Consider the following 27,415-nt stretch of genomic DNA (forward strand, 5'->3'; position numbering starts at 1 on the left):
TGTTTTACAAAGTATATCAATCTCACCATACAGAGGGCCTTCGCAGTATTAAAGGTAATTTTTGATTTGAGGTTTTCACTAACCCAAGATATAAAAAAACTGCTTTGCGACCTATTAGTACTGTCTAGGTTTAACTATTGCGACACTATTTATGGCGCTTTTTTGTCAACGGTGGATGTGGGTAGAATACAGAGAATGCAAAAATCGCGTCTCAGATTGATATATGTTATTCGTAGCCGTCAACCTATATCGTACAAATTAAAAGAAGCGAAGTGGTTAAACATGGAAAATCGACGTTAAGTACATTATGTATCACAAAATTATCACCAATAAGTCACCACCTTATCTATACGAAAAATTAAGTTATCGTACAGATGTGCATAATCTCAATCTCAGACATAGAGGCTTGCACCGAATAGAGTTTTTTAAACAATGCTTCTCATATCAGATAGTGTTGAAATACAATTCGCTACCAAATGAGTTTAAAAAATGCGCGTTAAAACAATTTAATATCGAATATAAACGATACCTCTGTGGTCTCTCTGGCTTTCGTGCCTGACGCATGTCGCAATTTCAAGCTCTGTGAATGTTTCAGTGAATTATTCAATGTTCCAATGAACTGTTATTTATATGTTTTTCTGCTTCGTTTGATGATGGGCCTGCATTTCATATAATATTATGTTCTCGTTCTTTTTTTTCATGTTAGGCAAAATTTAATTTACCGTTGGTCTTTTGTTATATCTAGTTTATTTTGATTTCATTTGATCAATTATGCTTTATTTAATGTAATGTAAAGGTTATGTTTGAAAAGCGGCTCGTCGCAATTTTGCGTTAGACGAAACATCGCAAATTTTCATTTCTATGTATATTGTTTTAGCTTTTTATTGTTTTGTTTGTATATATATATATATACTTTTTTTTGGAAATGGAAATAAAGTTTATTATTATTATTATAAGTTACGATCTTGTTTTACGATCTGTAGCTACTCAGTTAATATATCATGGAAAATGACACGATGGACATCGAAGAAAGAAGCGAAAGAGCATCAATGCTACGTGATAGCACTAATGATATATAGCAGGGGTGGCCAAGCTCCTTGATAGTCCGAGCCATTTTTCAAAATTCGAAATTTTTTGCGAGCCGCAATTAATACGTATATATTAAAAAGGTATGCAAAAAAGGTATTAATAACGTTAGGTTTGTGTTGGACTTGTTTGGGGCGATTCCAGACGAATTTTGTTGCTAACTTGAACTTGGGTCAGTCATTGAATGAACTAGGTTAGAGGCCTACTGAATATTGATAGCGAAATTCCAGTTTACGTTCAAGTTGATTTTAGAAAAATTGGGTGTCTCGACTCTTCTTTGTCTGCGATGTACTATAAAAGTAATTATTTATTTATCTTATTTCTATTCTCAGCTAATACTGAAAACTTGACGAAGGCAATTACAACGTTTATTCAGACTAAGAGGAACAAATCCAGATAATAATAGTTCACTTTAATATTTGCTAACACTGCGTTATGAGAAATTATATTCAAAATTAAAGGTTCCTTAGTTTTCAATCATAACAAGCCTCGCCCAATGATTGCCAGGTAATAATGATGCATAACTATATCTTTTACGAGAGAACGATTTCACGACTTTATAGATGACGTATGTAATGATGTATTTATTTGTATATTTGAATCAGACTGCCAGCGGATTTGTTAGAAATGGAGAAGACGATCAGTTTTGAGAGAAACAATTATGTAGAACAGTGGACTACCAAAACAGCAGAACTCTCATAGTGTATTTATTAGTGTCTTTATGCAAACTAAAATTGAAATATACAACCAAGTACCAAAGTTTAGATTTTTATTTTAGTTTAGTTCTTGTCATTAAATCGTTTGCTTAAACAGCGCCACAACAAACAGCAAATGCAAATATTACTGTTTTTTTAGCAGGCAACAACCCATTGAAATAAGAATTGCTCAATTATTTCCGTGGGCTTGGATTGAAGCAACCTTAAAATATACACTTGATAGGCTATTTGACACGAAATTCTAAACAATTTTCAATTTTCTATCACATTCAGAGGGGTCAAGAAAATATCTGAGTATGTTGAAAAGGTTTTGCATCAATTCAGTGGCATATCTGTAAAACGGGCTGAAGTGATTGCCCTTGTCTCCTAGAGAAACCGTTCCTTCTCGAAAAGATAGCAGCGGAAAACATAACAACCTACCAAACAAAATCACCGATGAACCGTATCAGAAGATTCGTGATCACAAAGATGTTTCCCACGAAAGATAACACTAAATTTGATCATCCAAGATCTGAAACGTGTCACACTTGTAACAAGTTCACCAACCAACTCGGTTGCTCAAGCAAATAAATAAAGCAACACTCGAGATACTAAAATGATACTGAGAACTTCACTATTTTAAAACCAAACAGTGTTTGATGATGTAAAGGATATGATAGAGCCTAAATCAACTGCCGAGATAATATTTTTGTACTACCAGCCTTTACCAAAAGCGTCCTTAGATGATACTTGTTACTTGTTACAAACGAAAACTCTGGATTTATATAACTTTGCAATATCATCAGGCAAGAGAAAAACACTTTTACGTATACATTGAAGATACAATAATAACAACAAGGTAGGTTGGTCCGCCTACCCGATATGTAGTCTATGTAAAGTAATGTATGTACATTGAAGCAAAGGAGAAAAACACTCTAAGACCCATCAATTTTTTGATGTTACATTAACAACATAATAAGTTCTGAAATAAAAAAACGTTATCTTTTCAGACAACTCAAAATAAAAAGTATGCAATGACGCAAAACATGGCTAATACTGAACAATTTTCCAATATAGTACATCAATTTCCAGAACTTGCATATGGTTTTATAGCCTGCGAACAATGCCTTGGGCTTATTGAAAGAAATAGAAGAAAGAAGGGCAGCATTTTTCTCCCTGGCATACGTAAACATTATAAAGAAAATGAGCAAAAAATTCACCTTCATCGAAATTATACAGGCCATAATATTAAAAGGACAGTACAAGGAAAGACTTTCTGTATGTGCGATACAAAACAGTCTGATCATTACTAAGATTAATAAGTAATATTTTTCGAAGCTAATATACTACGGCTACGAAGCTTATATCCAAGAACCTATTCACTGGTGTTCCTCATTCTTTTTAAATAAATCAATATTAATATATACACGAGCACAGTATTCTTGTTTTGCATTAACACAAATTACACCAGCTCGGTTTGATCGTCTTGAGGCTTCTGATCTGATTGTAATTTAAAAATATTAAATTAAAAAACTATGTTCATTTTAAAATAAGTTCAATATTAAGTCTCATCAGGTTAAGAGAAAACATCATACACACCACTGAGCTGGTCGGTTGGTTTATTACCCAACCGGCAATAAACGACCAGTTCCTAGTAAGGGTAGTAATCTCGGTCCACGGTACCTTAAAAACTTGTTTTCGTTCGTTACATTTTATACCGATTTTATTTTATCACGTTTACTCCGAACATTTTAACAGTTATTTAATGTTAATCGTCTTTTACGTCTGTTATGTGCTTAATTTGATACGACAGCTGAAGACAGACTAAGTCCGAAACTAGTCTTGTCGCTATTTAATAAACATTACCGGAAGTAAAGAGTCTCTTTTTAATCAATACTTATTTATCTACTTCTGAAAACATGGACCTACTCAAAAAAAAAATGATATAAAGAAAGTAAACGGGAGTAAAGCAAAAATTATCTATCGATTCAACATAGTTTAGAAATCATGAAATGCCTGGTTTTAATTCTTTCTTGTTATTACTTTCAAAAAAATCTTGATCGAAAGTACAATCCACAATGAATACAAAGGTGAAAATGCCCCATCTCAAAATTTGCTAATTATCTGCGTAGAGTTGTTTGAATATTCTACGAACTGGAATTCTGGAAGCCCACAATAAAAACGAATTAATTTAAATTAAAGCGATTATAACTAGAGAACCGTTTGACAGCTTATTAAATAATTAAAACGAATCGTGCAATTCAATTAAATTAATTGAGATAATCACATCAAATTATTAATTACTAATTATTTAAAAGGCTTTTACTGAGTTTTCGCCATTAATTAAGTGAACTGCTTATAAAGTTTTAGAGTACTTTGCTTTTTGGACAAAGCTAAATATTTTAAATCTAACACCTAATTCTAAGAACCCATATCTAATTTTAAAAACTAATTTTACCCAATTAAATTGTAGTATCGCATGCAAAAAATTTTGACCAAATAAGACTTGATGTGATGATTAAAATGAATATGGGATATGTTTTTGGAGTTAATTATCAATATTGTGTGTTTAAAAAGCTTTCTCCATCTGTTTCAGTTCTGTTGATTAATTAAAACATCTAATCTAAAACGTTAAATTTGAGAAATTTTACTTTAACATCTTATACCTTGATGACAATGTTTGATATGGAGTTAATAAGCTATCCTTTTTCTACAATATGAATTTGCCAGTTTCATTTATTTCTGATTTCTAACCGAATTTGTTGTCGAACGCGACAAATTCCAGTTTTCAAACATTATAACTTGTATGATAAACAAACAAGTTTTTCATATTATCAAATTTCAATAGTTTCAATCTATTTTAGCTTTTTTTGATCAATATAATTCTAAAAAAATCAAATTTGGAAATTTTGACTTTAACGGTTTAGGTATACATAGACAACAATGAACACTATGGTTACATTGTTTAGGTAAGATCATCTTGCCGGTTAACATGGTGCACTTTTTTGTATAGGCTGTCAGCAATCGTATCCTGTCCAAGGCTTTCGTCGCATCTATAAAGCACTGTGTGGTTTGTTATATTCTATTGCTTTCCGAAACCCCGCGCCTATTGTTATGTGCTTTAGAATGCGGTGTGTAGAAGACGGGAAAATAACTTCTTGGATGTGTTTAGGAGGGAAATTCCTCATTAATTCTATGGTTTTGAGGATGTTCCTTGCTTAAAGAGTAGAATAGTGACAAAGCTGGTGAAAGTTTTCTGGCGATTGTACATCCTGAGGTGTTTTGTTGTATAGCTCTGTGAGTTACTCTGCTCTTTCCTATTTCAGCAGTTCATTGGGCATATCATCCGGACCTGGTGATTTGCCATTTTTTAGTTGTTTCATCTGCAGCGTCACTTATTTCGTTGTGAATTGTTCTATTTTCTCAACTTCCTCAGTATCTGTTCTCCCTAGTCTTAAAGTGATTTGGGGTAAATCAAAGTTTTTTGTTCCTACAAGGAGTACTAGCGTTGATCTTACAATTAGTGTTTATTTGTTCCGCTGCGGCTTATTAGTAAATAACAGTATTAGAAACCTGATAAATAAGTTTAAATTATAGTAAACGAATTTGTTAAAATATTGAAATACATTAAATATTCTACAAAGATGAATAATTAGTGTGATACAAATGATTTCAAAACATGATATAACAAATTTCCCTATTAACCAGTTTTTGCCCAATGTTCCAGTATTAAACCTCACCACTTCCGCATTTTCGCGGTTTTTTGCATTCTGCAGGTCTCATCTTGTTCGTCATAGTCTCATACGTTATTGGGAAGTGTACTACATTGTTAGAATTCACTCGTTTGCAAATCTCAAAAAGTTTACTGTGCTAGTGTTTATAGTGCAAAAATGTCTGCAACGAAGTAAGTATTTTTTTGTAATTTACTGTAAATAATTTCTAATTGTTTTTGTACTAAAACGTACTATATTGTCTGTTGATTGTTTGCATTCAATTTGAATACAACTTTACCGATGCTGTTTCTTGTTTTGAAAGTTTTTTTGATGAAGAAATATGCACTTTCTTGAACGATATGTTTGTACTTTATGCTCAGCAACATGGTGACCATAGTTTTGAGATTGATACTGGCGAAACTAAATGCTTCGTTGCCATTTTGTTCTTGTCAGGACATCTTCAAGTTCCTCGATGGCGAATGTTGTAAGAGACTGACAGTGATACATACAATCCAATGGTCGCAAGTGCAATGAGAAGAAACAGGTTTGACGTTATAAAGTATGTACACTGTGTCGATAACACTAATCTACCTAAAGCTGATAAATTTGCAAAATTGCGTCCTCTTTTTGACATGCTTAACACAGGTTACTTAGCACATGTAGTCCTAAATGAAAAATTGAGCATTGACGAAAGCATGGTTCCTTATTTTGGTCGACATGGAGCCAAACAGTTCATCAAAGGTAAACCGATTAGATATGGGTACTTAGATATGAGCTTGTGTGCTCCATTAGGATACCTGATTCAATTTGAACCATATCATCTGGGTGTTGGCGGTTCTACTGTTGTCTCATTCATGTCGAAACTTCCAAAACACGTGTCGTTTAAAATTTACTCTGATAGATTTTTTTTCATCTTTGAAACTGGTGAATTATCTTCAAACTTTAGGGTATGGATACACTGGAACCATCAATCCTAACAAGACTGAGAAATGCCCTATCACTCCCAGCAAAATTTTAAAAAAGAAACCAAGGGGCACGTATGATTACCTAACGGATAAAACGACAAACATAAGTATGACAGCTTTTAATGATAATAGCACTGTTCTTACTGTAAGTTCCTGTGACACAGTCAACCCAATCGAACAAGTAAATAGATGGATACCAAACGACAAAAAGAAGGGACATGTTTCTCAACCTCATGTTATTTCAGTACAATAAAAATATGGGGGGAGTTGATAGAATGGATCAAAACATTGAAAACTATAGAATCATTGTTCGGTCAAAAAAATTGTGGTGGACCTTGTTTGCCTTCTGCTTAGATACTTGCCTCCAAAATTCCTGCCAAATTTATCGTATACAAGTAGGAAACGAAGAAGTAGATTTTTTAAAATTCAGGCGAAAAGTTGTTCAAGTTTATTTAAAAAAGTATGGTCAACCGGCAGTTAACGGAGGACGTCCAAAGATTTCAAAACTACTGGTGAACAGAATCCATGCCCAAATTCAATATGATTGCCTAAATCATTGGATGATGCCGGCCCAAAAACAAAATCGTTGCGCACACTGCCATAAAACGCTACGAAAATGTGCGAGAAATGTGCTGTAAATATCGTTACTTTAATTTTTATTTTATTGTTTATTAAATATTTAGACACACTTTCACTCCCAGTATTCCAAAATTGGAACATCAAAAATTAACGCAATTAATATAAAAACATTTTTTTTTTATATAAAAATCATCAAAATTATGTAAAAGAATCTTTGTATTCGAAATAAGAAAACTCGGACAAAAACGGGCTAATCTTGACAACTTTAGAATTATAGAAAAAAAACAAACTGAAAACAAAAAATGTATTTTTCATTGTTTCTGAGTAAAGTGAATTATTTTGCTTTGCTGAGAACGGTATATTATATTTTCCTATGATAAATATAGCTCTATAGTATCCAGTTTCTAATGACTGACTGAGAATATAATCCTCATTTGATAAGTTAGGGGCTAAACCGAAGTTTACCCTTGCATAAAATAGCGACGGTTCGGTAAACATGAACCAGACCTTCCAGCACTACACTCCTCAAACTTTGTCCTCCATATCTCCAAGATTTGACCGCCGTAACTTATACTGACCGCATAGTGGCCTCATATCCATTAGGTTCAATTACGTGTTAGTGGCTTTTGTATGACCCTTGCACGGTTCTTAATATGTCCTTAATGCGCCAATAATTCTAAATCTAATCAACAACTTGAAAACACTTCTAAAATTGACCAAACTTTCGTGGAAAAATTAAATTAGATATAAGTATCTGCGATGATTGATTGTGATGATGTGAGAGGGCAGAACGGAATGTCACGTGACACGTGTGGGAAGTTCCGACCCGACACCGTGGGCGTAGGTGTATGCAATATCAGCGACCGGTGCCATAAATATTCCGCAACTCTGACAGCGAATTTGCATAAGATGTCGTTATGGAAATGTGTGCGTTCATAAAGTTGTAGATTATAAAAAACGATGGAGGTCAGATTTTCTTTTGAGCGACGCTATTAACTTGATGGGGATAAATCGAGTTGCGACTGTTTCATCCACAACTTTACAATTCAAATTTAACGGAAAGATATGTTGGATTTTTAAAAGATTTGGTAGTTCATTGAATTTATGACATAATATATCAAAACATTACCATTTAGATTAATTAAATTATTAATATTAAATATGATAATTGGAAACAGATTTCGACCAAATTAGTCTTATATTAAATTTGTTTTTAGATTTCTTTAATAAATCATTTTGAAACCTTATTAATCTTAATTTAGAAAACAAAATATACTAAGGCATAATGAGGATTAATGATTGCGGTGGAAGTGGGACCCCAAAAAATAATTTGTCTACGTCTTCGTCCGAGAAGAGAAGAGGGTGGTTGAAAAACAAGTTTGAGCACGAGCAATTTATGCCTAATGAATTTTGAGCGAAGATAACACGACTACAGTGTAATTTAAGGTCTTATCGGGCGCCTGTTCCTTGAATTATTTAGCCCTTAGTGGGTATCGTCCTCCGGTACCCGGAAGAATCCCGTCAACGCGTTCCGGGAACCGTCCAGATTACCCGCTCCTAACGATATCCCCATTGCAATCGTTCATTCTACGAACGAGAAGTCGGAGCAAAATCCTGGGAAATTTTGGGGAAGAATTCAAATGAAAAGCACCACATTGTTTCCAGGGACCAATTATGTTCGCATAGATTATCTCTAACGACTTTTCTGTTTGTCCGTTACGAGATGTAGTTTTCCCGAAACCGGGTTGAAAATTTAGAAGTACAAAAATAGAGTTGGGTTGTCGTACCACGCGCTTATTTCGTAACCTACTTTTTCCGGTTGCCCCCGTTGGTCGAGTAGGAGTCGGTGCTCTCTAGCGGAGGGTGCTTGACTTACACCGGAAAATTCGATATGCCATTGTTCTACAATATCAGCTGTGCTGTTCGTACCGCTTTTCACCGCTTGGGTGTGCTTCTGTAAACGGTTTTCCCAACGCTTATTAATTAGTGGACGACATTTTGGCCTTCATTATTAATAACTCGTTCAAATACACTACACTGTCATACTCAAATTAATGAGGAATTGGTTTGTATCTTTCAAACTTTTTTTTAAACTCATTAATTTCCATACAAAATCTTTTAAAATTAAGAACATAACGAAGCTAATAAATAACATTGAGGTTGTTAAACAACACTTTTTCGCTGACTCGTAGGCGTTTTAATTTGGCCTGAAATCTCGCTTGTTCGGGGATCGTCAATTTCCCTTTTGTCCCGTCTTTTCCACCGATGCTCGGATTTAATGAACTGAGTTCTGCGGCGTGACAGAAAAGGCATGAAAACTCTCCGAAATTTCAGGATTCTCGTGAAATCGTCGCCCACGTATCGAATTTACTCGGAACCGGAGGGGGGTGGCGGCAACGATAAATCAACCGGAATTGCAGTACACGTTTTGAGCTTTTTAAGGGACGCAGCGCGCCCTGTCAGCTGGACGTTTTCGCCCACCGACTCAACTCGAAATTAAATTTCAGCCATGAAAAACTAATTTTGCGCTTATTTCCGCTACTACTCTTCCTTAATGTGGAAAACGGAAACGGCGTCGTATTAGAACATTCCCTACTGGAAATGCAGCCGGTACCACATCGATACTACTCATATCGTCACATAAATTATTCACATTAGAATCCTGATATTGATTTGTGAAGATTATGAAATCATTAAATTACACATATATTTTCGTTTAATATAATCGTTAATATATTTCCATTATGATGATAATCTCCGAAAGGGTCGGTTGCTGGTAATCAGCAAAGAACACTTGGGGTGTAGCTTGCATATTAATAACACAACCATTTCATTGATTTATGAAGTTAAGGGACCCTAATTTCCATTATTGCCAGATTTACCCTAAACGCCTAAGCTATTATCTGAAAACAATTGGATGAAAGACAAAAACAAGTATACAGTAACAATGCGTCGAGTGGGATTTTGAAAAATTCTAAGAGGGGGTAAATTCGAATGCGGTATACTTATACATATATGTTCAAGAGGCCATTAGGGCGTGAGTAGAACAGGTGCCCAGTAGCTATAGAGATAACGCTAGGTACAAGAAGATAGGGCACAATGCCAGCCGAGATGGCAGAATGAAATGAGCCCGGCACTGGAATTTGATACGGAAAACTTTGGCAAACGACCACCGAGCAGATACACTCCTTAAACACGGGAAGCGTTCGATAACTCCAAAAATAACGTTGAGTTTCCACCGATCGAACGTGGATAGAATCACGGATGGCGCGAGAAACTATCGTTATATTTAGAGGTTATTGTCGATATAAAGTGTTTCAAGACTGATAAACTCGTGTAAGGAATAAATAAAACTTGAGGATAAAGCCTTGTAGCGAGATGGATGTCTACGTTTTTACTGTTTAAAATAAATATTGATTTATAATTTAAACTCTCGCTGAAGTTTCGTGAGTTAATTTCCAGTACTTAGAAGTGAGCTTAATCTATTTTTGGCGCTCGAATCCGTTTTACGTTCAAATATATAATAATTGTGGGTTTGGGCAGATGAGGCCAGAGGAATTATTTGCAAGCTGCGGCGCCGCCACCGGCGTAGTGCTTATTCAGTAATCCCAAGAGCGAGTCAGGGCCGGCTTTAAACCAGTCTAGATTTGTTTGTACTACTTTAATATAGGACCCAGCGCTAGTGCTACCTGTAATTGCTAAACCCTTCCACTGTAATCCAACGACTAAATTCGAACAGATGTTACGCGCGACTAAAACTTTTGGCCAACTCTAATTTTCGTTATTAAAAAAATTGGAAAAAATATATGTATACAAAATACATGATATAGAAAAAATATAGGTCAAAAAACAAAGTAGCAGTCCCCAGGACAAGTCACTTTGTCCCAGGAAGTTAAGTTATTGATCCGAACTCGGAACGACGGCCCACTGCTATCAAGAAAAGAACGAGAGGTTTTGTAAGCAACCACTATAGATTCTATCTGTATCCAAAAGAACCCTTGGATGCATACGCATAATGAAGATGCTACACAACTTGAAAATTAGCTTGAGAAGATTTTCCGGATTTTGCTCGTGGCACAATTCTTCTTCTTTTGAAAATAGAGAAATTATCGGCACGAATAGCGGTCGTCGTCGATTAATTAAATTCCAGCATGATGACTTACTTGAGAAAACTTCATTTTTCTCGATAAATTATCTGACGCATACTTCGGATTTTCTAATAAATTATTTTCGTCATCTTCGATGCTTTACTTTTCTCTTAAAATCTTTCCTTGTTGGCGCTTATTCTTTCATAACAATGCACTGCATACTTTCACATTTATACAATAATAATTGTAAATAAAAATAAAATAAATGGTTATTATAGTTACTCATGGCTACTGCCATTTTTGTCATGTCAATCAAATTTGAAGCAGTTTTCTTATGTAACCAATATTATTATTGAATGTATTAGATTCAGAAAAAAATCACGTCATAACTCATTTAAAAATGGCAGAAAAAATCAAAATCTACACTAAAAAATATAAATCTTTAGACCAGTTTCAGGGATTTTTATATACAGGTGAGTCAGAAAGAATGGGAAATTCGAATACCGGAGACATTAGACACCAAAATATGATGATTAGTCGGTGGTTTTCGAGGTACAGGGTGTAAGTTTAATTCTTTTTTCGAAATTTCTTGATAATATGGAAACTTTTTGTACTATTAACATAAAATTTGGTACTTTTATTTTTTAACATAAGCAAAGTTTTCTTATTTTTCCGCTTATGTTTCAACAATTGCTTGTTAATTGTCAACATTGTTCTAATTTCCGTGTGCAATAATCATCTTTACCAACAATAAAGTTATTACCAATTTGAAAATGCCACGACATAATGAGTTTTCTAATAGTGATATGCGAGATATGATTTGTAGTTTTGCTCAAACCAATTTTAATGGTTGGCCCGAAGATATTTGGAGTTATATCCAAATCGAAGGCAACCTAATCATAAGTTATTTAGGAATCCGTTGGCGAAACGGAGTCTTGTCGTCCTAAACTTAGCGAAAAAAATTTTTGTCGACGTAGAAGAAGAGATCCTGGTTCGAGTTGCAAAAAATCCATCTGTAAGTATCCGCCGATCAAGTATTACAAGCGGGATAAACCAATCGTCGGTGTATAGAGTTTTAAAGATAGAAAAAATCAGGCTATATCATTATACTCCCGTTCAAAATTTATTACCGCAAAATCATGCCCACTTTTTACAAAAAAAATTACGCGAAAATGAAAATTTTCTTGACAAGATTCTGTTCACTGATAAAGCGACGTTTACAAGACGGGGCGTTTTCAACTGGAAAAACAATCACTTATGGGATTCCGTGAATCCACATGCTGTGAGGGAAAGACATTTTCAACGCGAGTTTAAAGAAAATATATTGATGTAGTGTAATATCGAATTTTTTCATTGGTCCATTTGAATTCCCTCCCAAATTAAATGGACGCGTGTACTTAAGTTTTCTTGAAGATCATCTACACTAGCTTTTACATGACCTGTCAGACTCTCTAAAAGAAGACATGTGGCTTATGCAGGACGCTGCGCTACCACATTATAGTGGCCATAATATTAGCATGGTCACCGAGAAGTCCACATTTAAATCTACTTGATTTTTCAATATGGTGACAACATATGGTTTTTCATATGGTGTACAAAAACAAAATTAATTCGATCGAAACTGTGGCGAAAAATTCAAATTTATTGAAAATTTACTTTAAATTCCTATTGTTATTAATTAATTGTTATTGTTATCGATTATTATCGTTACTGCTTGCTATAGTTTCTATGTGTCATTGATTTTAAATGTTAACTTTAAGAAAAAAAATACTTTGAAACAATTAAAAGCAGATAACTTGGAAACCAGTACACTTAGACAATTTAAGCATTTTAGCCAAAATCGATTCTAAATTCATCGCTAATTAAATTTCAAAATTAAAACCAATAAGGAACGATGAAAAATATTTTTAATTTATTGTATCAGTGCTACAGCTGTTTCGAACGTAGAACGTTCTTCTTCCGGCACGACGTCAATTAGTTAACAACGAAGAAGTATGTATTAATATCACACCCAGTCACACATTGACAAGTTTCCATTAAAGGGGGCCACAAGATTATCAAATATAAAATATCAAATATTCTTATACTTCTTCGTTGTTAACTAATTGACGTCGTGCCGGAAGAAGAACGTTCTACGTTCGAAACAGCTGTAGCACTGATACAATAAATTAAAAATACTTTTCATCGTTCCTTATTGGTTTTAATTTTGATATTTAAGCATGACTACCTTTTTTCTAGCACTTACAGATTTGTAATTCTAATTGTAGCTCCTTCTACGAGCAATCACAAAACAAGTTTCAATTTCGTATTTCTCATGTTCGTAAACAAAAAACTACCAAATTTGATGTTAATAGTACAAATAGTTTCAAAATTATCAAGAAATCTCTGACAAAAGAGTGTCCTAAACTTGATGAACTTGAAGAATGATCGTGAGTGATCATTGATCACTCACGACAACTGCTAAGAACAATATCCAGCAGCATCTGCAATACCAAATTTGACCACTGCTGATGCCTGTATTCAATGAACAATAATCATCTTCCTAAAATCTGTAACTAATGTAATTCCTTGATTTTTTATTTGTTGAAGAGCATATTTTTGAGGTATGTAAGGATATCTGAAATTTAATTAGCTGCATCATAGTTTCCGGGGTATTTCTAAGAATTTCAAGATGATTTCTATCGAATTTTGAAGTAATCATGAAATAGTTTCAATAATTTCTAATGATTGTTTATGATTTCGAAGGTATTTTTGAATTGTTTCAAAAAATTTCGAGACGATATACAACAGATTTATAACTATTTCCTTATGGTTCCAGGAATTTTTTAGGGTTTCAGAGGATTTTCAAGGATTTTCGAATGCTAGGACCGAAGGGTTCCTAGCATTCGTTTTGATTTTCTAGAATATTCTCAGTACATTTTGGAGCAGCTCCAAAGAATTTGTAAAGATTTCCAAAAATCTAAGAAATTATAGAAGAATCATTTCTAAGCATTTCCTGAGGATTTGAAGTATTTTCAAATACGTTTGAAGTTTCAGAACTAACAGTTTCTAGAAGAACATATTACTGAAGAAACTGGTAGTTTCTGGGCATTTTCTGAGAATTTTCAAGGATTTCTAAGGATTACCTGAAATGTTTAATAGTTTTTAAGGATTTTCAGAATACTTTCAAAAATTTCTAGACGCTGTCTAACGGGTTACTTGGAATTGTCGCGGTTTTAATCATTTTGGATATTCAATCACCGATTGTCGATAATTTTTAATCATTGTCAAGGATTTGCGGGGACTACTTTAAATTTGTAAGACTGAATTGATTTCTCTGCATATTCACAATTTTTTAAGTATTTGTGGAATTTTTAGTACATTTTCATTGCATTTCTAAAGCTATGATTTATCAAATCTATGAGAAATTACATTGCTAAAAACCCTTTTCGTTGATCTGCTTATATAAAAATTGTACAGAAGCCAGCAAGCCTGAGGCTATTGTAAGTTATAACTTATTTTGAACGGTACTACAAAATGATTAGATAAAAAGTATGAACACCATAGTTGTGACAATGTTTAGATTTGCTAAATCTAAAAGCTTTTATTTTTATTATATCACACCGGCTTAAAATTCTCTTCAATCGTTTTCGTTTTAATGATGAAAACAATAAAATTATTAAAAAAAATCCTAGCATCAATTTTGCTGTTATTTCAAATACCTTCTTATAATAGAGAAAAAGAGACCATGTTGCTTATCTGTTGAATACAATATCAAAAAAATCGATACAATCTGTATTAAGATTGATATATGCCGTAGAAGGTGCGCGAGAAAATAGAACAACCGATAATTGGTTCATGGAACTTTTAAATATTAAAAGCCAATTAACCTTAGCTAGTCTCCATCGATTGGTAAAATTTGCTATTTTTTAGGTTCACATTAGACGTCACTTCCACATTTATGCTATTTAAATTAATTAAAATTTGTTTTAATTTCTATTAGTTTTAATGGCCAATAATCCTGAATTAGAAGATTTAGATGTGGTATAATTTTCAATTATGATTTACAAAGCCTCTTTGTAGTGGATGGTAGAAGACGAAACTTATAATATAATGAATAATATTTATGAAATTGAGTATTTTGGTTTATTCCTGTTTTGACAGTTTGTCAGCAAAGAAATCAAGCAAATCATATAATGATACATGTTAAGTGGGGATGTGAGGACGACCGTCAATTTCGCCATTTTAAAGTTGCCAATTTGTGTGTTGGAAAAGATAGCGATGAAATATATTGTCTACTGAAAAACACTGATTTTCAAAACATAATCACGCAGTGAATCGAACTTATTAAACATTCAAATTGGAACGGTAAGGCTCACAAATGAAATACTTCTGTAAAATTATTTCGACAACTTTTGTTCTGGGAAATTTGTAATAATGCTCAGTCGGCATAAAATTAATGTTGAAATCGTCGACAACATTTTTCTTAAAGTGATAATACTTTATTACAAGTTGTGTGTTTGGTTTCACAAACGATTGTATTTATCATTTCAATCAAATCTAGTGTCTATCAGAATCAATGGAAAAACTAGAAATATCATATTCTAGCAAATTTTCATAATTATAATAGTAGCTGAGGTTGCTTGCGACCGAGGTAGTGTAATTGAGAAGATATTTCGGATCCGTAAACTAAAGCACATAAGTCATAAAACACTGAAATTGTGACATAGCAAATAAAGTATATATTATATCGCTATTGATCCATATGATTCAATGTCTATTCTGTTAGTTTATTTACGTGTTGTTTATTCGGTAGAAATGACGTAGGTGTTTAAACAAACTAGAAATTAAAATGTATCAATTGATAGTAATTAAGGCATCAAAAATAGTGTACAAAAAATAAGTAAAAGCATGATTCATAATTCACAAGTACAATACTATATTGATCAGCAAAGTAGCCGAACCTATAGTGAAAACTTTTTTAGTGAAGTCTTGGTCGAAGACCCATATTACATGCACTCCTAATCACGAAGAACGTTCCTCATCTAATTCCGAAAACAATGTACTTTTTGTGGTACCTCCGCTAACTAGCAATATTCCGCAACAAAACACTGTACGTAGTTTGGAAAAAGAAAAGAATACTAAAAGAAATCTGGGCCAAACTTACATGGCGGTAACAGGTAAGATGATACCATTAAAACATAAACAAGCTATATTCAACAAGTATGGAAGGTTGAGGTCAAAAGGAATCTAAAAAAGGATAATCAGAAACTCCAGATGAAAACCTATAAATATGTTGTACCTATTCATGGTGAAGGACAACCTCATTACCGCTGCTTACTTAAGATTTTGTATGAGAGTAACAATTTAAACCAATAATATGCACGGAAAATCATACCAAAAAATAAACCGTCAGAGAATTTATAGTAAAAAGTTTCATAAGTTGAATTTGTCTTTCAAAAAGCCACATGTAGACACTTGTTTCACATGTGATAAGTTTGTAATGAAAATATAGCAAGCTGAGGTCATGAACATTAAAGCTGTCCTAGTTGATCAACTAGGAAAAACAATTATATTCGCATTCATATTATACTAATGATGAATCTGTGCAAGTGTACACATTTAACTTGCAATAATGTTTACCTACGCCAGCTTTAACTGTTCAGTTGAGTTTTGTAAACGTCAGCTTTAGACATTGTCTAAATCTGATACATGTGAAAGTCAAAATAGAAATTCCCATCAGGGTTCAATGTTTAGTTGGGTTTTACAAAAGACTAGTATCGATACAGTTGATCATAAGTTCATGATTCCCGGATATAATAACCAGAAGAACATACCGATCACAGGGGAAGAAAAAAAAAGAAAACAGATTAAGGTATCTTCCATCCATATGATGGATACAATTTAAAAATCCAGAAGCAAAATAGTTATAGGTGAAATCCTATAATTTCTTGGAATTTTCTTATCTTTTGAAAAATTTTTTAGTTTTAAGAACAAAGGATACTGAAGGTAAACCATTCAAGTGGTTATCCAAATTCAAGTGGAAAAAAGTATAGTTTCGAGTTAGCTTTTATAACAATAATAATAATAGAAATACGTAAGCACAAAAGTCATATACAATTTCTTGCTTCTCCTGTAAAGATAGTATTTTAAACTTATGACAGGAATCGACGAATTATATCTAAATTTATTATATTTTTCTACGATAAACGATTTGAAATTAAGCGTTGATCAATTGATATATCATATTATGGTTATACTTAGTAACTTAATACTTAATTGCGGTATGGGATTTTACAATAAAGTCATTTCTTAGTTAAATTTTCCCTCAAATTTAGTTTTTATATACAAACATATCTAGTGATTTTGCATGAACTAGAGCGAAACCATCTTTACTGCTTGGAATGCTCAAAATAGGAAGTAGATCGAAGCATCTCAAGGATATCGTTGCAAAAGAATATTATTGGAAGAATACCTCCAAAATTGCAAAAAAGTGTATCTTATTTAATCTCCAATCAAGATTAACCTAAACTATGACTTATAAATTACTCACACGTTCCTGAGTTCTTCATTCGACGAGGACAATAAATTTAGTTTAATTGACTATATATTAACCCAGACAACTCAGTAATAAAATTGTAAACTGATTGCTTACTGTGTTATTAGTGATTGATTTCAAATTACCTTAGTTGTTGATTGGACATTAAATAGTTGCTGTCTCAGTCGCATGTAAAGTACAACGCAGTCCAGCTGCTTGGCACTTACCTATAAAGAAAAAGCATTCGTTTCAATATCGCTTCATTCAAAGAGATGTAACTAACGACACGTAAAAACAGTAGTGCGGTGAAGCCGAGCGGTCATAATCGTTGGTATGCGTTACGAAGCTTAAATCTGGTTCAATGCACTTGAACGGTTCAGTTTTCGCGAAAAATATCGGCATACACGAACGGAGCGGGCACTAAAACTATAGTCAAAACAAACAGCGCAGCCAGCACAACGCGAGTATTTTTAGGCGCCATGGTACCGAAGTAAAGGGGATTATAAACAACGCGAAATCCCGCGGTTTTTGTGCAAATGGACAAGGTATGATGGGCACGTTTATTTGTTATACGAACGTTTATTATAAATAGAGTATAAATTATTGTATTGAAAGAGTGTGACGGGCACTGGAAATATATTAATCGTACATTTTACGTCCGTTAATTCACAAAATTGAAAGATGAAAGGTAGACCATAATTAGCGGGCCGAATCGTGTTTACGATACATATACACAAACCAACCTTTTCCGCGCTTTACATCCGCGTGTAATTTCATTTGATCCGAACCGCCCTTCCGCTCCAATTACGGGGGTGGTATCGGACCAACCCGCGGGATTGGCTCCGGTCTAACACATAAAATCCATTTTTCCCTTCGTTTAACGGCAAACTTTCACCCCCAGGATGGTTACTGGGATCCCATCTCACAAAGGATCGTCGTTCACTTTATGTGAACGAGAAGGATTCCCTTGGGCCACTAGTTAACAGTTAATGGTCTCGATGAATGTCTCTCGCGATTCCCTATTTTTCGTCGACCTCTGAAACCCCCTTGGGGTGAGACTTTGGGTTTTATTGAATCTCTTGTACCTTATTCTTGAACACCGGGTCTATACACTCGAGTCATTGTATTAGAAGAATATAGTGATTTTACGATAACTTAATTATTAAATTATAATAAGGTGGCCTATTTGACATAGAGAATAAAATGTTAACAAAATATTCATAATATTACTTTCATTTCAACAGTAGGGTAAACCGGGGTCAGTTGAAACAGGGTATGGTTGAAACAACGCTAATAATTAGAAAACTGCAAGGGATAAAGCATGACGCATAAGAAGAAAAAGATGCAGTTTTCGTAGTACGGCCGGGTATGGTTGTAACTTTTTTATCAGGGTCTCAACCGACACCATGTATTTAGAAGTAGTTAAAGTTGTGTTATAACTTTTTAGATGCCGGGAAAACGTACAAGGAAGACATGTAAAGGTCAAAGTGATATATAGCAGTATTTGTAAGCTTGTGAAAACATGAAAAAAGGCATGAAAACACGATTTAAGCCACGTGTCCTTACTACGTTACAAAGGAAAACGGGAGGCTTATCAACATGAAGATGGAGCAATAACTTCTATAGGATACATAGCACACAATAAAGTGTTCACAGATGCTCAGGAGAAGATCTTAAGTAAATACTTGACGCTATGTGCTGACATTTATTTTGGACTAAGTCCAAAAGAAGTAAGAAAATTAAACTATGAACTTGCTGTGAAATACAATCAAAAACAACCACATTTTTGGGACGAAAACAGAATGGCAGGAGTGGATTGGTTTAGTGCTTTTATGCATAGACATGCAGATGTTTCAATAAGAGCTGCCCAAACCACTAGCTTGTCAAGAGCAACTAGTTTTAATCGGACGAATGTTAATGCATGCTATGATAATTTATACAACAAGTAATGGACCGGGATAGTTTCGAACCACAAGACATTTATAATGTAGACGAAACGGGTGTAACTACTGTGCAAACTCCTCAAAAAGTGGTGACCAGACGTGGCATTCGTCAGGTTGGAGCAGTGACATCAGCAGAGTCACTAATGTATGAGAATGCTAATGCTTTGGGAAACGTTATACCTCCCCTATTTGTATTTCCTAGTGTTCGGTACCAAGATTACTTTATCAGAGACGGACCTATAGGACCAATAGGAACAGCAAATCGCTCAGGTTGGATGCAAGATCAAGATTTTTTACTATTTTTGAAACATTTTCAGAAACACACAAACTCTTCAACTGCTCATAAAGTGTTACTCGTGTTATATAATCATTCGTTCCATATTCATATTAGTGGCTCGATTTCTGTAAAGAAAACGGAATTGTTAGTTTGTCATTTCCACCACCATGCTCGCATAAATTGAAACCACTGGATCGATCGATTTATGGAACATTCAAGAAAGCTGTCAATTCGCAATGTGACGCTTGGATACAAAATCACCCAGGTAAAACTATGAGCATTTACGATATACCTGGTATTGTGGCTACTGCTATGCCATTAGCTCTCACCTCGAGCAATATTCAAGCTGGTTTTAAGAAAACTGGGATTTACCCATTTAACCGCGACATATTTACCGATCTTAATTTCGCCCCATCATATGTGATAGACCGATCTAATTCGAATCAAGGAAATTCAGAACAACCAATCTTGCACTCCAACGAACTCGACCCTAACCCGAATGATCCCACTGGAAACGTAGAGTCAACTTTTGATCAAGTTGTAATAGATACATCGAAACCTGAAATAGTAAAACCTTACCCCAAAGCACCACCAAGACTAAAGAAAAATAATGCAAGTAAAAAGAGAATATTTACCATATACACAGATACACCAGAAAAAGAAGCAATGCGAATAGAATCTGAGGAAAAAGAACGAAAAAAGAAGGCAAAAAAAATTAAAATAAATTTAAACAAAAAATCAAGATGTTTCAAGCCTAAAAATACAAGCAAAAAAATAGTAGAAAACGAAAAGAATCCTCAGACGATGATGAAGATGAAGAATATTATTGCTTGGTCTGCTTAGAAAGTTATAGGACTAGAAGACCAGGGGACGAATGGATACAATGCAGAGAGTGTCAAATGTGGGCTCATAAGGAGATACCTACTATATGTGTCACAATTGTGAATCCAATTGATTATTTTTCGATTTTGTTAATCAGTATTTGTTTTTCTTTTCTTAATAAATATGTGTATAACAAATAAATCTTTGTTTTCTCATAGTGTTACAATTGACTTTGTCTAGTGTTACAACCGTACCGAATATGGGGACGATTAAAACATTTTTCGTTTTTTTTTAAATGACATCAAGTATCTTTCTAATGCAGATAACACTGTTTTACCTTCACCAGTTTGTAGCCTGATAACTAAGGTTCAATTACGTTTTATTCTCTAATATATTGAGGTCAATATCTTGATGCATACAGTAATTTTTTCGTAATTGGTTCAGTCGTCCCCGGTCTCCCCTACTTTACAATTTATGTTATATTTAATCTTTTGTAATTGTAAATGTTATTAACTTCCACATATAGGTAAAAAGCTCGTGATAAGTTATGGTATATTTTGTTCCTTTTTTATATACAGAGATTGAGACCTGTCTTAATAAACAAATCTGCTGTTAACCGCACGTATTAATAATTGCGTCTTAGTGATTAAAATTATTCTAGGAATGGTTGGAGGGAGAAGTGAAAATGATGTAAAGAAAATTATATTTTGTGTTAGATTAATTTTTTATTTATAAATGCCTTATTCCAGTGATTCCTAAATTGGGCACCCAGGACCTTTTTTATAAGGAGGCCGCGAAACTTTATAGAAGCATTATAATTCCAAGATACTTGGCCCAACTTTAACTAAAAAAGATGAGACACTAATATATATCTAGATTTTTATACGGTTGTATGTTTTTATTTGGCCTTGTATAAAACTTAAAGTCACGAATTATAAACAAGCCATAGAGGAGATGAAGAGCGACGATATATATAAAGAATCATCAGAGAAGTGACTTTACAAAGTAAGAAGAAGAGCAGACACGCTATGTAGAAACAAGGAAAGGAAGTAGTTAGATGATCTAATATATAGAATGAAGGAGGCTTCGGGGAGAATAATGTCAGGGTAGCTTATAGATTTATAAAAGATGCTTGAGAAGCATATAAACCAAAGACAAGTTTATATCGAACGGAACAAGGTTAAATAGTCAGCAGTTCCCAATCTATTTGGAATGGACGGAGGAAGAAAATATTAACCCCTAACATTACAAGAAGTTAGAAAAACAATGATTGATATTCTGATTTTAATTTAATTTTAAAATGTTGTGTTCTTTGAGTTTGAATCTAATTGTAAGTTCCATCTTCTTTATAGTCAATAAAGTAAATAAGAAATAATGATGGCTTCAAGAAAATTTTTTTTATATGTAATCATGACTATGAACAGTTGCTAATTCTCCTTATTTTGTTAACTAAAATCTCTTCAACATTCCGTGATTGGCTTCCTAATCGAATCCTATCGTACGTGGTTTTGTGGCGGAAAATAACATCTTAATTTTGGTTCTACACTTATTAAGAGTTTAACTATTACTAGAAGTATTTTAGCAAATATTACTTGAAAATGGAAATATTTTGAAAAAATGTGATTATCCAATCGATGTGGCCCAATTGCTAAGAAATGAATTGTGAGAGCAACGGCAACCATATAGCTGGTGCACGTAGCAAGAACCTCGAAAAGGGCGCTAGTACATAAACTCTACCGAGATATACTGACCTCTATATCAGACTTCCTGATCAGAGAAAGAACCAAATTACTCTTAACAGAACAGAAAGCAAAGAAAAGTGTAGGAGGGAAATGACGCAATGTGGGAGCAAGGGATCGACAAAAAATAATTCTGGACTTGAACATGTAGTTGGGGAAAATGTGGGTAAACACATACTACTACCTCACGTAATTCTTGTCGACATGGCGGACTATATTGCGGCATAATGTTGCAAAAACATCAGAAGCAAAGAAAGAAATAGATGAACAAAATAAATTTGATACAAAATGTGAGTAAAACCTGGAATTGCGTAGCAAAGGTTACAATACTGCTTGACAATTTCTTAAGTTACTTAAACAGCCAGTATCCAATGATATAGTTCACCATGGTGTATAAAGAAACGCGAAATGATACCATAAAATAGATTTTGACAGGAGCAACCACTATCAGGACGAGCAGAGCGGGTATGAAGCTGAGTCGAACTTGGAAGATTTTACTAGCCTCCATGAAGGATTCCCCTACTCCACACTCAACAATAGTAGAGTAGTGGAGTATAAATGTCAACTTTCCACTGATTTTGTCACTTTCGAACTAGTTTTTAAAGCAACATCTTCAGCAGATGTTCGATTCATTCCACTGGAAACCACAAATTAAACAAAGTAATAAAGTAATTATCGAATGGCCATACTTTAACGAGCTGATTCGGTATCTTACGTAATTTATGTTTGGACTATTAAGTCGCAGTGTAACTTAGGTAAATAGATCGATCTTACGCAAATCTTGGGAAGCAGTTTGAGTACCAATTACAAATCTGTTTAAATAAGCGTAATGTTTGATATCGACTAATATAACCAACTAACGATGTATCATAAAAAAAAGTACCCCAATCACAACATTGATTCATTTCAACATATTTGTATGCTAATAACTCTATATAAAGTAAAATAACATTGGTGTAACTGCCATCTAAAGATGATATTTAGACAGGGTTATTTTTCAAACATTAGCCATAAAGTTCTTCTTGGGCGATTTTTCGCATAATGAGAGATTATTATTACACAAGTGTAGGATTGATCAAAATAAAACAGAGTTGAAAACTAGCGAAACTGTAGCACGAAAAATTGTAGTTCAATCTGTATAACGAAATAGTGAGACAAAAAAGATGTTCTGGTACTTTCAAGCAATGTGTTGTCCTTGCTGTAAATTATTTAAAGTCTGACGTGAAAGAAAAGAAAAAAATTTAAAGAAGAAGTTAAAAAAGGCATAATATCCAGTTATGGAATCAACTTACAACAATATTATCTCTTTCTATGGCAGATATTAGTGGGAATATGGCAGAATTATGGTCTTAAAAATATTTGTAATAAATGACTTCACCTTTCTGGAATTCACAACAGAAATTGAAAAAGAAAATGGAATAAATATTCTAGATCTAAAGACTTAGATAACCAATGCTTGAGTTTTGATCTTTTTCATAAACCCACTATTATAGATGTTATTATTCTTAATAATTTCTGTCATCCTATCTCACATAAACAAACCAGTTTGTAAACAAGCCAAAAAAATATTTAATTAGAATTAAATGATTACTTGAAATTAAATTTTTTTGAAATATAAGGCTTCATTAATCAATTTGCATCATTCAGAAGAAATGATAAAGTAGCCCATATAGCCAAACGTTTTTTATTATATACAAATAAATTATAATTATACAAACAGAGAAAAAACAAACACTACCATTATATCAGTAGGCAAAGGGAATGGCATCGCAATCATGGATAGGAAGGAATACGATGACAAGATGACGAGGCTTTTGGAGCCACCTACAAGAAAATTAAGAAAATGAATTCCACAGAAATTTCAGCAGAACAACAGAGAAGTTTGTTTGTACAGGCCCCAGTACCACCAAACATTTATAGATTATCTAATGTTTATAAACCAGATATTATCAGTGCTTTAAATTGTTCAATGCCCCAGTACCAGCAAATACCGGTTGGCGAAGCTCATTGCTTTCCAAGATTCTGTCTCCTTTTACAAGTAAAACAAAATCGTATGTCAGAGATTCTACGCATTTTGTGGAATCAATCAAAAGTATGAGAGTTAGGATATCTTGGTAAGTTTTGCTGTGAAACCTTCATTTACCAGAGTAACAGTCAAAGATCTCGTGGATGGTATTCGCCAAAAACCATCCACTTATCCAATTATCTAAATGAATTTAATCAATTTAATAAAATCTTTTTATTAAACAGTTTAAAAGATGTGTTTGCCGTACTTGCGTAGACGAAATTTTTACCTAATTTGTAGAAACGCAAATAGCAATGTTAATAACAAAAATATTACGAAATGTGAATTATTAGTTCACACAATAAATTTTCGGAAATTCCTAGAAACAGTTAAAGAGGTTGTTTGTTTGAAATAACATTATTTAATTTTTATGCCGAGAGATTGTTTTGTAAATTGTAACAATTGCGCGAAGAAAATAATTAAGACAAAAATTACGTTTCTGGAAATTATTATTTTCTTTTTCTACCTGTGATGCTGTAGTTTTGACGTGCTTTTATTTCTTTGGTCCAGTTTACTTTGCAAGACTTGAGATTGAAGTTGTGCAAACCACTCACAAGGGAAGTAACACATCTGTAGCACACCGACTTCGATCAAATTTGGTACAGTCATAGAATGGACCAAAATAAGGTTTACGTATTTTTTTATACCTACGCTAAAAGTCCCTAAACCGAGTTTTAGGGGTTTTTGCCTGTATTTCGAAAACGAAAAGTACTATCAAAATTTGATAAACAGAAACTGATATTCATTTTTAATAAGCTTTCATTTGATATCTAGTGGATATCTAGATGGGAGACCAGATCATTTTCAAATTCCGTGGAGATTTGCTTTTCGAGTGAGAAGCCAACGTGTGATATCAAACGGAATAACATCTTAACTGACCCCAAGATATTACTGCCCTCAAGTCGAATTCGAATTATGTTCCGACTCACTCCGTCTCGGATTTTTATACGGAGAAAATAATCCAAGAGATTTTGGAACGTGATCGCAGAAAGGACAACCTTATGATTTTTAACGTACCGGAATCTAATGACAGTCTCCTGCGTCTATACAGTCTACTGCGAGACAATCTAATGATTTGTCATGCAGTTCAAACGGAGCTGAAATCGAGAATTGATGCAGGGCAAAAGGGTCTGGTCCTGAAATACGTCCGTGGTATTCCCTCGAATGTCACTGCTTCGGAAAACTAAATGCGTATTATCAAAACGTTAACGATCTTCGTACAAAATTGCATAACTTTTATGTTAATTGTTCTGAATGTAAATACGATGTGGTTGTACTGTCCGAAACTGGTTTAAACTCTGCGATTGCCGAATTGAATTGTTTTTGGATGATTACCGTATCTTGAGGGCTGATCGAATCGTTGATTTGGTTGGACGCTATAATGGGGGAGGTGTTCTGATTGCTTTATGTAGTGATAGCTTTATAGTGGAAGTCATCGACGTCTCCGACATCCGGTCCTTGGCCCCACTTGTTGATGTGTTGATTTATAAGGCTACTTTCTTTTCGGTCACTATTTGCGTAGTAGCTTTGTATATCCCTACAAAGCCTGATTTGCTTTTTTCCTGGATGCTTTGGAACATATACTCCTGTACTCCTGGACTTTAATTTACCTGATTATGTTAAGGGTCCTGGTACTACTGTCGGTGATGGAAGAACACAAGGGTTTCGAAGTGTCTGCGATTAACATCCAGGAAAGGCAACCGTTTAGCAGGCTCCGGTTAGATGATAAATTTAATCATTAGGTGTTACAAGTACGGGTGGTTTAGGAACTTCTTGAAACGCTCTTTTCTATGCTGTTAGATCACACAACCATAGCTTTGGTTTCCACGGAGTTTTCCTTAGCAGGGCTTAAGTTGATTTCTGTCAGAGATCTAGGAGTAAGTTTTGATAGCACACTGTCGTTTGTATCGCACATAGAGGATGTCGCTTCTTGTGCTGCGAGGATGGTTAGCTTTGTGCTCCGTACTCCACGTTTATTCACAGATTCTGCAGTATACACATCGCTTTTTCGGGCGCTTGTTCTGCTGAGACTGGAGTATGGTTCTGTTATATGGTCACCACATTATATCTCGCATCGCCTTCTATCGGAGAGAATTCAAAAACGGTTTTTAAAGTACTTTTCCTTCCGCGTGGATGGAGCTGATTCTGTTTGCGACACTGACTATCAATCTTTGTTACAACGTCACCATTTTTCTTCGCTTGATACTCGAAGGGATGATCTCGACGTTAAATTTATTATAAAGTTGGTGAGTGGTGGGACGGATTGTAACTGGTTACTCTCTTACATCTACTTCACTGTACCCAGCCACGCTACCCGATACAGCTGTGTCTTCTATTTGAAGTATAGTAGAACCAACGTACAGGCTAGCGCTCCGCTACAGAGAATGTGTAGGCTTGTAAACCTGAGAGACGATTACAATGTTTTCGCTTAGTGTTTAATTGATTCTTGCGTTAATGTAGGTTTGTATTTCTATATTGTATAATATTGTCCTGTAATTGGTACTTTGTTGGGCAATAAAGATATATTATTATTATACACTGTTAGAAATAATTCACGAGCACACCCTATATAATCTGAACGCGTGAAGATAAATCCATAATATTTGCGGAGCACAAACCTTTACTGTAGGCGAGTTTATTCAGCGAGTTTCGAGTTGTTCTGTCGCGGCATTTTTGACTGAGCCGCCCTTCCAAGTGGAACATTCCGTCGCTATGGAGACCGAAGTGGATGGAAAATACCGGTCGTTTTTAGTGTGGTATGAGGGACCACATTGTTATCGTACTCTGTGCGCAATGGATGAGCGATCGCGTTACTTAAGCGAGTTTGGGCGAGGAATGTTTGTGGGTATGTACATTGAGGGTGTATCGTTCCGTGAAATTGCGTGTCGTCTCGAGCGGTCGTTATCGGCAGTGCAACGGGCATGGC

The 27,415-nt window shown here is 34.3% G+C and overlaps 1 protein-coding gene and 1 long non-coding RNA gene across 6 annotated transcripts in view; one reads left to right on the plus strand and one right to left on the minus strand.

Annotated features, from left to right (window-relative positions):
• The window catches only part of LOC111421946 (hyperpolarization activated cyclic nucleotide gated potassium channel Ih), a 373,674-nt gene that overhangs the window by 207,987 nt on the left and 138,272 nt on the right, over nucleotides 1–27,415 (minus strand). The window lies entirely within an intron of this gene.
• On the plus strand, nucleotides 21,239–22,060 carry LOC139430789 (uncharacterized). The gene is made up of 2 exons (XR_011641157.1): nucleotides 21,239–21,375; nucleotides 21,435–22,060. It is a non-coding gene; the product is annotated as an uncharacterized lncRNA (long non-coding RNA).

Source organism: Onthophagus taurus, chromosome 7 (assembly GCF_036711975.1).
Source record: "Onthophagus taurus isolate NC chromosome 7, IU_Otau_3.0, whole genome shotgun sequence".
Taxonomy (NCBI): Eukaryota; Metazoa; Arthropoda; class Insecta; order Coleoptera; family Scarabaeidae; genus Onthophagus; species Onthophagus taurus.